The sequence below is a fragment of the Neofelis nebulosa genome, chromosome 6 (assembly GCF_028018385.1).
Source record: "Neofelis nebulosa isolate mNeoNeb1 chromosome 6, mNeoNeb1.pri, whole genome shotgun sequence".
Taxonomy (NCBI): Eukaryota; Metazoa; Chordata; class Mammalia; order Carnivora; family Felidae; genus Neofelis; species Neofelis nebulosa.
Genome location: NC_080787.1, coordinates 6,358,217 through 6,370,069, shown reverse-complemented (window position 1 = coordinate 6,370,069; position 11,853 = coordinate 6,358,217). Strand labels below are relative to the sequence as shown.

The window sequence follows — 11,853 nt, the reverse complement described above, 5'->3', positions numbered from 1 at the left end:
GCACTCCAAAGGGAGTTAAGGCGGTATCTCAGCAGAAAAACCTCTGAGCCTCTTAAGGACTTGCCCCGCCTGTCCCATCCACAAAAGCACAACTCTTGCGGGTGTGATGCCACGGCAGCTCAATTGGAAGCCAAAGCAAACAAGGGCTTATTTGCATGAGGTCTGCGAATGTGGCTTTTTTTTAATACAGAGGTTGGCCAACTTCTTCTTCAATGGGCCAGTGGACCATACAGTCAGTGTCTGTCGAAGCTACTCAAATCTGCTGTTGTAAGCAGAAAGGTGGCCGCAGATGATGTGAAAAGAATACGTGTGGCCGTGTTCCAATAAAACTTGACAAGAACAGGTAGCTGGCCAGATTTGTCCTATGGGTCACAGTTTGCCAACTCCCACTATACAAGAATAAACTCCAACAACGTTCACGAGATCGCAGGTCTTTAAAGAGCAGGGTGGTTGAACGCAGCTTGAACTAAAGGGACAGAGGACCTGGAAAAATGAAAAGAAAAAGAAAATGAAGAGAGGGGCTGGAACCTCCCACACTACAGGCAGGAGGTCGGCTAAGGCGACTCTTCAGCTGCAAGTAGGAGAAAATTCCCACCAGTAGGATGGCTGATCCCGAGGGCGCAGCCAAGGGCCCGGGAGACCGATTCCCAGACAGCACCGCTGAGTCCTAATCAGGAAGCGTCATGTGCCCACCGGAGCCTAGGATCTCCGTGGACCCGTGTGCCTCCTGTTTTGTTCCTTTTGCACGCGAGTGTGTACACAGCGTGCCCCGTGCCTCCTGTGCCCGTCTGCTGGGAGGCAGGGAGCTCCCAAGGTACATAGGTGTTCGAGTTAAGGACAATCCTACTCGAGGATTCCTCCCCGAGGAAGGAGCTTTCCCTGGTGTCGATGACCCCATCCTGGGCTCCAAGTAGATGAAGGTGTGACATTTCATAAAACAACATGCGTCAGGGAGGGATGGGACATGGGGCTCCGTGGCTTAGTTGGTTAAAGCGCCTGTCTAGTAAACAGGAGATCCTGGGTTCGAATCCCAGCGGGGCCTTCCTCTTTGAGGTTTTACAAAGCGAAGTTGTTCAAGGCAAATACAGGCAATGGTAAAAAATAAACAAAACAAATCAGAACTTGGGTTTTATACCTGATGGAAGCCTCAGATGTCGAGTCTGCCTGTCTGAGGCGTTTTGTAGAAGACTGAGAAGATTATTCACCATGAATTGGCAAAGCTATGCTGTGAACTAGACGCGAGCCGTAATTTTCTAATTTTAAACCTCTATAGCTACCCTCCACATTTCCCAAAGAAGCTCGCAGTCTCAGCATTTTGCTTTTAAAGCAATCCACAAAGAAGGCAAGAAAAAGAGACAAACCGTGCATGTTGTGCAAACCGAGTGCCGCGATGACCACCCCTCCTTCTCCCGTGATTGTGGATTCTAGGACACTGCAGAATATTTTGAAAAGTACAGTGACGTGATGGAATCTTGGAGGTGTAAGAAGAATGGCGATGGAACCAACCAAAACAGAAAACAAGAAGTCTAACAGGCGACTGGAGGCAGCTGGGACTGGAAGTACTTAGATCAAAATAAAACGCTGGGAAAAACAAAATCAAATCCTAGAATAGAATTTTAATGTTTTAGCCGATCTTTTCCTTTTGATGTGCGAGGATGCCTCTTAAGGCGGTCCAGTCTGCAAAGGCACCCCCTCCTCCACACAACATTCGTCGTCAAGCGGGGCACTGTTCTCAGCTGCTTGCTCCTCCCCGGAAGGACCAGAGAGGTGGCACGACCGCTCCTTTTGTGAGCTTTCGGGAGGACGCGTGACAGGATTTGTGGGCCCAGCGTGAAATGAAAACGCAGGGCTTTCTGTTGAAAAGTTATTGAGAATTTCAAACCAGGTAGAACATGAAGCCGGGCGTGTGGTTTGCCAGCCGTGACGCTGGCCCTCTTTGGGGAGTCTGGTTTTTTTTGCCCAAAGACTGGATTTTAAAGGACTCCTGAAAGTGGAATGCAGTCCAAGGTGACGGTCAATGAGACCCGGTGCTTTTAGAAGCCCTGGGAGCTGGAGGGTACTGACTGGAGAACGTGGCACTTGAGAAACCGTCGCGCTGTAAGAACTGTGAAAACAAACTCGGTGAGAGGGCCTTCTCTCCGCCTGAAGTATTTTTCTGGCTTATGTTCTTTTCCCAAACAACTCCTCCTTCCAGGTCCCCGTCAGTGTCACCTGGCCTGGTGACCGGGCGCACAAAACAGACACCCTGTCTTGGGGTGTCCCCATGACTTCTCTAACTCGGGACAGGAAGGGATGGAGACTGCACTGGAGACCATAGATGAAAGTGAATAGAAGGCTGGGTCAGAAGGGTGACAGGTGTCTATGTGAAACACGGCATTGGCTTGTTGGAAGAGAAAAGGGTTTATTCCGCCGTGGGTATGTTTCTGCCTGGCTTCGAACCAGGGACCTTTCGCGTGTGAGGCGAATGTGATAACCGCTACACCACAGAAACCCCCGCATGTGGGCTGGGCTGGTGGCGCTCACCTAGGTTTCCTGCGTTCATCAGCGTTGGTTCCTAAAAGTCCGGGGTCTTCTCTCTACTCAGGTTTGCGTAGTCAGGGTCCACAACTGCATTTTAAACTTGATCCAAAACAAGCACCATGCTGAGGTTAGGAGGTATCCCATTCCCAGACATTTTTAAGTGTTTAAATTCTATGAGCCTTATGCTAAAACCATGACCACCATCAGAATGATCTCGTTCTTCCCCACCCTCCACATGCTCCCGGGCGTGGCTCTCAATCTATTCCCTGCCCAGCTTGAAATTCAAAACTTCACTCCCTTTCACACAATTCCACACACATTAACCATTTTCTTTTCTAATATACGCATTTATTATTTTTCAATAGACTTGTTAAAGAGCAGTTTAGGGTTCACAGCAAAACTGAGTAGAAGGTAGAGACGTTGACCGAGAGTTCCTATCACGAAAGGGAGTTGGATTTTGTCAAATGCTTTTTCTGCGGCTACCGTTCTGATCATGCGCATTTTCTCTCTTAGCCTGTTGGTGTGATGGATTACATTAAGTGATTTTGGATCTGGAACCAGCCTTACACACCTGGAATAAATCCCACTGGGTCACGGTGTATAATTCTTTTGATACGTTGTTAGATTCAATTTGCTAGTATTTTGCTGAGGATTCTTGCATCTGTGTTCATAAAGATGACAGTCTGTGGTTTTCCTTTCCGGCTGTGTCTTTGTTTGATCCTGATGTTAGGATGATGCTCGCCCCACTAAGTTTGGAAGCGTTTCCTCTGCTTCTGTCTTTTGAAAGAGATTGTAGAGAATTGGTATTATTTCTTCCTTAGATCTTTGGCAGAATTCACTGTGAACTTCCCTGGGCCTGAAATTTCTGTTTTGGATTGGTATTACTTATTGATTCAATTTCTTTAACACGTGGAGGCCTATTGAGGGTCATTGTTTCTTGTGTGAATTTTGGCAAATTCTGTCTTCACAACTTCAATCGGTCCATTTCGTCTAGGTTATCTGAATTGTGGGTATAAAGATTGTGCATAACATCCCTTTATTGTCCTTGGGATCTATCGTCTTGTCCTTTCTTTCATTTCTGCTATCACGAATCTGTGTCCCTTCCCTTGTTTTTCTTAGTCTAGTGAGAGGCTGATCGATTTTTACTGATTTTATCGATCTTTTCAAAGCACCAGCTTTTAGTTTCATTGATTTCCTGTCTTTAATTTCTGTTCTAATTTTTATTATTCTTTTCTGCTTGCTTTGGATAATTAGGTCTTCTTTTTCTACTCTCCTAGGATGGAATCTTAGATGATTTACTTCCGATCTTTTTTTTTTGCAACTAATATGCATCCAATGCTCTAAATTTCTCTAAGCGCTTCTTTCACTGTATGAAGCAGTGTGTTTTCATGTCATTCAGTTCAAGATGTTTTTCATTTTTCCCCGAGACATTTTCTCTGCCCCATGTGTCATTGAGAAGTGTGTTGTTTAGTCTCCGGGTTTTGGGGGGATTTTCTAGCTATCTTTCTGCTATTGATTGCTAGTTCAATTCTGTTGGGGCCCGAGAGCAGACGTTGTCTGACTTGAATGCTTTGAAATGTGGTAAGGTGTGTTGTATGGCCCAGAATGTGGTCTGTCTTGGTGTGTGTCCCGTGTGACCTTGAGAAGAGCGTGTGTTCTGCTGTTGTCGGGTAAGCTGTCTGAAGATGTAGATGATATCCATTTGCCTGATGGTGTTGTTCAGCTCGGCTGTGTCCTCACTGATCTCCTGCCTGCTGGACCATTTCCGACACGAAGTCTCCGAACATGATCATGGATTCACCTGTTCCTCTTTGCAATTCTCTTACATTCTGTCCCGGGTGGTTTGATGATCTGTGAGGCATGTTCACACTAAGCATTGACCCCTTTTGTCAAGGGAGAATCGAACCCCTTGTCATTCTATGAAGCTCCTTTCTATCTCTGGTGGTTTCCCTGCCACGAAGTCAGCTCCGTCTGACTTTAACACGTTACTCCTGCTCCCTTTGTTCTAACGTTGGCTGCTGTGTCTGTGTCCATTCACTTACCTTTAGTCGATATGTGTCTTTATGTTGCAAGTGGGTTTCTTGTAGACAACATATAGTTTAATCTTGTCTCTTGGTCCACTCTGACAACCTCTGTCTTTTAATTGGTGCATTTAGACCATTGGTATTTGGGCTGATTCCTGGTATAGCTGGATTAATATTTTGCACAGCTGTTACTACTTTCTGTTTGGTGCCTTTGTTTGTCGTTCCTGTGTTTGTCTTCCACTCTTTTTCTGTCTTTCGTGGCTTTAATTGAGCACTTCACATTATTATATTCTATTATTTTATTTTCTCTCCTTTCTTAGCATATCAGTTATACTTCTTTTGTTACTTTTTTTTTTTTTACTGGTCACCCTAGAGTTTGCAATATATATTTACAACCAACCCAAGCCCACTTTCAAATAACACTGTGTCAGGGGCGCCCGGCGGGCTCAGTCGGTTAAGCGTCCGACTTCGGCTCAGGTCGTGATCTCATGGTTTGTGAGTTCGGGTCCCACGTCGGGCTCTGTGCTGACAGCTCAGAGCCTGGAGCCTGCTTGGGATTCTGTGTCTTCCTCCCTCTCTGCCCCTCCCGCGTTCTGTCTCTTTCTCTCAAAACAAAGCAAAACAAAACACTGTGTCACTTTACAGGAAGTGTGAGTACCTTATAACAGCAAAATAATCCTAATCCTTCCCTCCTGTTTCTTGTATCCTTGTTGTCATTTGTTCCACACATACATAAGCAAATATATGTATATACACACATAGATATACAACATACATAATCTAGTATGTTGTGGGTATTATTATGTTGAACACCCTGTTATCAGTCAGGTCAATTTAGAGTAAGAAATATGAAAGTTTTTATTTTACCTTCATGTATTTCTTCTCTGATGGTCTTTCTCACATAGATCCGAGTTTCTGATCTGTATCATTCCTTTCTTCTGAAGAATTTCTCTTAGCGTTTCTTGCTAGATGGGTCGCTGGCCACGAATGCTCTCAATATTTTCTCTGGGGAAATCTTTATATCTTCTCCACTCTGTAGGGATGACTTCACAGGGTGCAGAATTCTAGATAAGTGTGTTTATCTCTAGCATGAAATATTTCACTCTGCTCTTTTTGCTTGCACATTTCCTGAGGGGGAAGCGGCTGTAATCCTTATCTTTGCTCCTCTGTAGGTAATTTCTTTCCCCCTGTAGCAGCTCTCAGGATTTTTTTTCTCTATCTCTGTGTTTCTGTAGTTTGAATACGTTGCCTCTGTGTGTAGACTTGTTGGCATTTATCCCGGTCGGTGTTCCCTGACTATCGTGGGTGACGCTGCTGTGAACACCGATGCACAGAGAAGGCCTTCCTCTGCCCACCAAGATTTTCGTGAAGTCTGGCAGCACATTTAAAATCAGGATTGGACAACCCGCTGTTTCCTACTTCCTGAGGGCGGCTGCTGGGATTGTGAAGGCAGACAGCCTCCGGTCAGAAGAGCGGACAGCTTTCCAGAAGGAGCGAACCTAGAAACGGGCAGGTGCCAGGAGGCGACCCCGGTCCTCACACTCCGGGGACTCGAGAGGACCCACTGGAAGAGCCGTGCCAAAGGGGAGGGAGGAGGTGACGCCAATCTGATGACTATTTCCCCCACTTTAAAGGAAATAATTTTCCATGTATGACAGTCTCAAGGGATCAAGTCTAAATCAACATTCTTTGTCATCCCCACAACCCCCCTCCGGCCACCAAAAGTACATTTCTAAATTTTTTTTTTTAACGTTTATTTATTTTTGAGACAGAGAGACAAAGCATGAACGGGGGAGGGTCAGAGAGAGGGAGACACAGAATCTGAAACAGGCTCCAGGCTCTGAGCTGTCAGCACAGAGCCCCACGCGGGGCTCGAACTCACGGAGTGCGAGATCATGACCCGAGCCGAGCCGAAGTCGGCCGCTTAAGCGACTGAACCACCCAGGCACCCCAACCGCCAAAAGTACATCTCTAAACGTTTGGTGGCATTCCTCCGTGAAACCATCTGGGGTGGCTTTTCTTTGTTGTGATGGTTTGGATTCCTGCTTCAGTATCTCAGCAGTTACGCGTCTGTTCACATGTTTGTTGCTTCATGTTTTCTATTTGGCCGATTGGATGTTTCTAGACATCTGTCCACTTAATCTAGCTTTACCCAGTATGCTTTTTCGGAGTACTCTCTTGCAATTGCTTTTATTTCTATAAAATCTGTAATAACGTCCCCACTTTCACTTGTCATTTTCATCGTTTGCGTCTCCTCTCTTTGTTTTTCTTAGTCAATGTAGCTAAACACTGGTCAGTTTTGTTGAAACTTTCAAAGAACCGACTTTCTGTTTCATCTATACTTTTAATTCTGTTGCCAGCCTCTCTTCCTGCTGGCCCGCCTTATCTGAGTGCCTGCCCTACGGATTTACAAATTGCATACCCAGTCCCCGTAATTGGCATAAGCCAAGTCCTTCCATAAACCTTCACCCCCGCCCCCCCTGCCCCGCCACCCCTCCCAAAACGAATTCTCTTTTGTGTCTCTTTTCTTTTGGTCAACGGGTCTGTGAAGTTCATTCATGGACGTTGTAGATTATTCATTCTACGTTCTGCATTATGTATTTTTTCATGTGAACATGTCCACGTGACTGCAGATGGGCACTTGGGAAGTTTCCAGTCTTGACTACCATGAACAGATGGCTGGGCGTGCTGGTGATTCTACCGGCTGGATTTACATCCCAGCATCTGCTAGGCAAGTATCGACCGTCAGGACACGGTATCGTTGATTACAAGGAATGAAAAGTCTGAGATCTAGGACAGGACACAATGAACGAAAGATCTCTTGAATTGAAAACGTTTCCAGGCCTGGATACCTTCTTCTAGTCTGACCATTTCACACACGTGGTGTTCTGGAATGTGGTGGTGAGCACCTTCCCTCGACATTTGAAAGGTTCCCTGGCTTGGAAAATAAGGTCTTCGTCCCTAATCCTAAATTTTGCTTCCTAATGTCTCCATTTGGCCAGATAGAATCACGGTTTATCTTCAAACAGAGGAATCTTCTTGCCCCTCGCCGACTCCTTAAGCCACGTTGCTGGCACCCCGCGCCCCCATCCCAGCCACCTGCCCCAGTGGCTCTGAGTCTCCGGGTTGTTAGGGGGCCCCTGCGGTGCCAGCCCCCGGAAGCAGCCTCAGCAAAGGATGCCGCCTGCGACACCCCGATGAGATGCTGGCCCGGACCGTCGTGTTCATCCTTTAACAGGTCTCCTTATCGGAAACAGTCTGAGCCCAACGAAAAGCGCCCACGTTTGGCTCTGACCACGGGTCTTACGCAGATGCTGAGTCCCCAGGGGCTGTCGCAGAGCCTCACAACGGGGTGGGGGGGCCCGCACCCAGTGAGCCTTCCGACTTCAGTCACTCAGGAGGCCATCCCCCTTCAGGGACAGCTCGTCCCCTCCTGCCGATCTGATGGTCTTAGCCTCACCCGAGCTGGGCGCTCCTTTGGAACAGGTGCCCCGTTCGTTTCCCTTAAGGGCCCCGGGAGGGACACCGCGTGTGACTGATGCACTCCCTTCCGGAGTTTCCTGTGTCTCAGCGGAATGGTGTGCTGCCTCTGCGGGATCGGAGCTGGGAGCAGCCAGGGGTGCAGAGAGCTGGGGCCGGGAGCCCAAGGCGCGCAGACCTGAGGGCTCAGTCGGGTGCCAGCTCCCCGCAGGGCTCCCGGCTTCCCACGAAGGCGAGGACGCGCGTTGGCCGTGTGGAAACATCTCGAGTGGAGGAGACGCAGGTACCCGGGGGTCTTCCTGGGGTTCCCGCCAGGACGCGGCTGAGGGACGGAGAGCCTCAGGGGCCGGGTCGGAGGCCTCTGCTGGACAAACCCTGCTGAGAACCGGAGGCTTCTTCCCCCCTTCCCCTCAACACGCCTGTGAAGGTTAATTGTTTGTGTCAGCGTGACTGGGCTCAGGGCTGCACACAGACAGGCTGCGAAACCATGATTGCCGGGTGTCCGGACTCCTCGGGAAGCCCCGTCACCCCAGACGGGCCCAAGGGGGTGGCGCCATGACAGGAGCCCCGGAGCAAACGAGGAAGGGAAGGCACCAAACCTCCCGCCCCAAGTCACGAATATCCCGTCCTCTAGTGAACAGCTGCTCCCAAGACAGAAACCTGAGCGCCTGGGAGGAAGAGCTGGCCACACTCTGGCTCGCTCGGTGGGTGGGTGCGTGCAGCCTACGCCCTCTCTCTCCTTCCCCTGCGTCACCACCCGCCATGCTGTGGGTTGTGTGTCTGACCTCGAGTCCTTTCTCGTGATGAGGCCAAGAGCGTTCAGTGACACCTTTGGGACGGAAGGGGTCAGGGCCCAGGGCCTCGGGTCTCCCCAGTTCACCCGGCACCAAATGCACAAGGAGGGTCAGAACTGGATTGAACCTCGGGACCCGTAGCGGGTCGGTGTCCGGAGAGCTGGGGAACCGGCGGCTGGGGCGGGGGGGGGGGGGGGGGGGGAGGTGCAGTACATTTGTTTTCAGAAGTAGACAACAATCGCGGGGAGAAACCACTCAAAGCTGTTGCGGAGCCCAGGGCCCAGGACCGGGAGAGGCCTGGCCGCCATGGGGGAGCCTTCATGTCCACAGTAGACAGCGTTTGCTGGGAGGTACCGAGCGGGACTTCTCTAGCCGCTTGGGATTAGGGACGGGGGTCTATCCCAAAGCAAGACTTATTCAAGTCTCCACGTTCCGAAAAGAGCCACCAAAAATGAGGCCATTGCCTCCCTCAGTGGAGCAGGATATCCCCGAACAGAGAGTAGAGTCGTGACAGCGAGGCTTTTTTTTTTTTTTTTTTTTTTTTTCCAGGAAGCAACTTAATTCCTTCTGACACCGCTCAGTTGGGTTCGCACTCGAGGAACTGTCCTGTAGGGGGAGGCCTTTACTCAATTAGTAAAAGTATCAATCCGCACCCACAGGCGTTGGAATTCCTTTGACCTTGGCAGATGAGGGAAACCTAATCGTTAGTCTTTCCTGGATAGTCTCTGGTTCCTTGATGGTCTGGGGGAGCAAGTCTGTGGTTGGAAGGATTGTTTCTAAGACACTTTACAGGCTGTTACTACTCGCAGAACTGTCCTTGACGCCTTTTTTTTTTTTTTTTTTTTTTTTTTTTTAGTAAACATCCTTTGGGCCATTTGATAAGTTTTGTCCCTCCCTAAATGAAAAGCCTGATGCCGTGTTTTAATGATCTTTTAGCTCTGTGAGCCCGGTAATAGTAAATGCCCTGCTCTGTTTGCAACCATTCCAAGGGCTGGAGTCAGACCCCAGTTTATTTTTTCGAGGTGGGGGGGAGAGTAGGTGGGATTGAGTCTCATTTAATCATTGATATAGCAGGCAAACTATTTTCCCGAGCCCTGGTATCTACAGCCTACACTATCCAGTAATTTCCAAACGCGCACACAATTGTTCATTTGTTCTGGAGTCAGTAGTGTGTAGTCTCTAATTCAGTTACAATGTGCCTTCCTAGCAAGGGAGGAAGGCCGTCTGGTTTCACCAAGAAAGAAGGAGCAGAAATTAGTTTTCCCCATAGGTATCCCAGGGGCTGAGAGAAAAACTTAGGTGTAAGTTTTCCGGAGATGCCTCTAGCTGTTCTCCTGCGTGTGGATGGTTGGCCTGGAGCGGAAAGGAGGACAGAGAAGGTAGCTCCGGCGTCAAGAAGGACATCAACCAGTTTTCCTTCCATGTTGAGAGTCACTCGAGGCTCTGGGTTTCTGATGGACAGTTGGTTTAGGGGAGCCACCGTGAAGAGCCCCAGGCCCCGGTCAGTCCCTCCCAGGACCACTGGTTTTCTGAGCCCTCATAGAGAGAGGCCCCGAGGGCCTTCAGATCTCCAGCGGTTGTCTCTGCGCAAAGGGCCTGGCTTATGGGGTTTTCATTTTGGTTGTCCCCTCTGAGGACAGTCTCACTTCAGTGCTCTGAACGGCCGTATAAATGGCACTTGGTGCCAGGACCTCGGGAAGTCCGGTCTGACCTAGTACGTAAGGCCACCACTAAGGCCTCGGATTCTTTTTTTTTTTTTTAAGCCTCCTTTTCTGTTTTTTTTTTTATAATTTATTTTTATTTTTTTTATTTTTTATTCTTCTCTTGATCTTGGTTGTAATATACCCAGTTGGCAGCTCGTAAGAGCTCCTCCAGGCTCCCTTCCAGACCAACAGTCGGGTTTTACAGTTTTCTCTGAATATCTGGGGCCGATCGAGTGACAAATTTGTCTTTTAGGATTGTCTCAGCCTCAGGGGTGTCACAGGAGATAGGTCAGTGTCATCAGCCTCGCAGACCGTAGATTTGGGGCGAGTGGTGGCTCAGAGGTGCACCTGCACGGAAGTTGTGCAAGCCAGTCCTTGTGAGCCCGAGAAGCAGCACCTTGGGCGGCGGCCAGTCATGTGAGGAGACAAAGGTCTCTTTCCCTCCTTTGCTCCCCAGTCAATGGATGAGCCAGGCCTGGCAGTGCAGAGGGGACGTCTGACCCTGCGTCTGACCCCGCACCCTCCTGCGTCCTCGGAAGACAGAGCACCTGCCCCCGCCGTCTATCTGCCATCTTCCTTACTTCCCTCTCCTCCCCGCCCCCAGCCCTACAGTGGGGACACTGAAATAAATGTGTCCTCAAACTCGTGGAATTGGCCCACAGGATGGAAAGAGAGGTTTAACAAGACCAGTCTGAAGGCAGCGGTTGGAGGAAAATTAAGTCGTCTCGTGTTGCAATGTCATGGGGTTGAGACTCCTCATGGCTTTGTGGGCCATCACCCTGCCGAGGACATGACCCCTGGGCACGGTCTGACTGAGACGCATGCCGTCTTCACGAGGAGAGGGACCTGGGCGTGGGGGATGCAGAGATGGAACCCGCGTCCCCCCCCTGGCTGCACCTGACCGTGGTCCTGGCCGTGCAGCGGGAGTAAAGTCCGTGCTGTCTCTGGTCCTGCCCTGAAGAGGCGCTTCCTTCAGATTCTGATCACTGGGAAGAGTTTTCGAAGGAGGACAAAGCTTATTAACACAGCAGCGCACCCTCCTCCAACCAAGGCATGAAAACAAGACCCGAGGCCCAGGAAGCAAAAAGCACAGGCAACTACAGTCATTTCTCAGGACCCGGTGTGGGCGCCTCGCCCCTGAGGACGCTACCCCGGATCGGTCCAGCCGGCAGAGGCCCGTGGCGCTGTGTCTGCCCTGCGGCTCAAGCTGATGCTGGTGTTTGTGTCTCTCGCAGGGGCGGAGGCTCCTTAAGGACGGACCCGTGCTTCCTGCCACCCCGCTGCTTGTGGAGGGCCAGCATATTGTGGGGGCCCGCAAAGAATTGGGGATTG

General features: G+C 49.7%; 2 non-coding genes across 2 annotated transcripts; one reads left to right on the top strand and one right to left on the bottom strand.

Moving 5' to 3' along the window:
* Positions 1–968: 968 nt before the first annotated feature.
* Positions 969–1,042, top strand: TRNAT-AGU (transfer RNA threonine (anticodon AGU)). Its single transcript has one exon. It is a non-coding gene; the product is annotated as a tRNA-Thr (tRNA).
* Positions 1,043–2,418: 1,376 nt separating this feature from the next.
* TRNAV-CAC (transfer RNA valine (anticodon CAC)) lies at positions 2,419–2,491 on the bottom strand. Its single transcript has one exon. It is a non-coding gene; the product is annotated as a tRNA-Val (tRNA).
* Between the last annotated feature and the right edge of the window lie 9,362 nt (positions 2,492–11,853).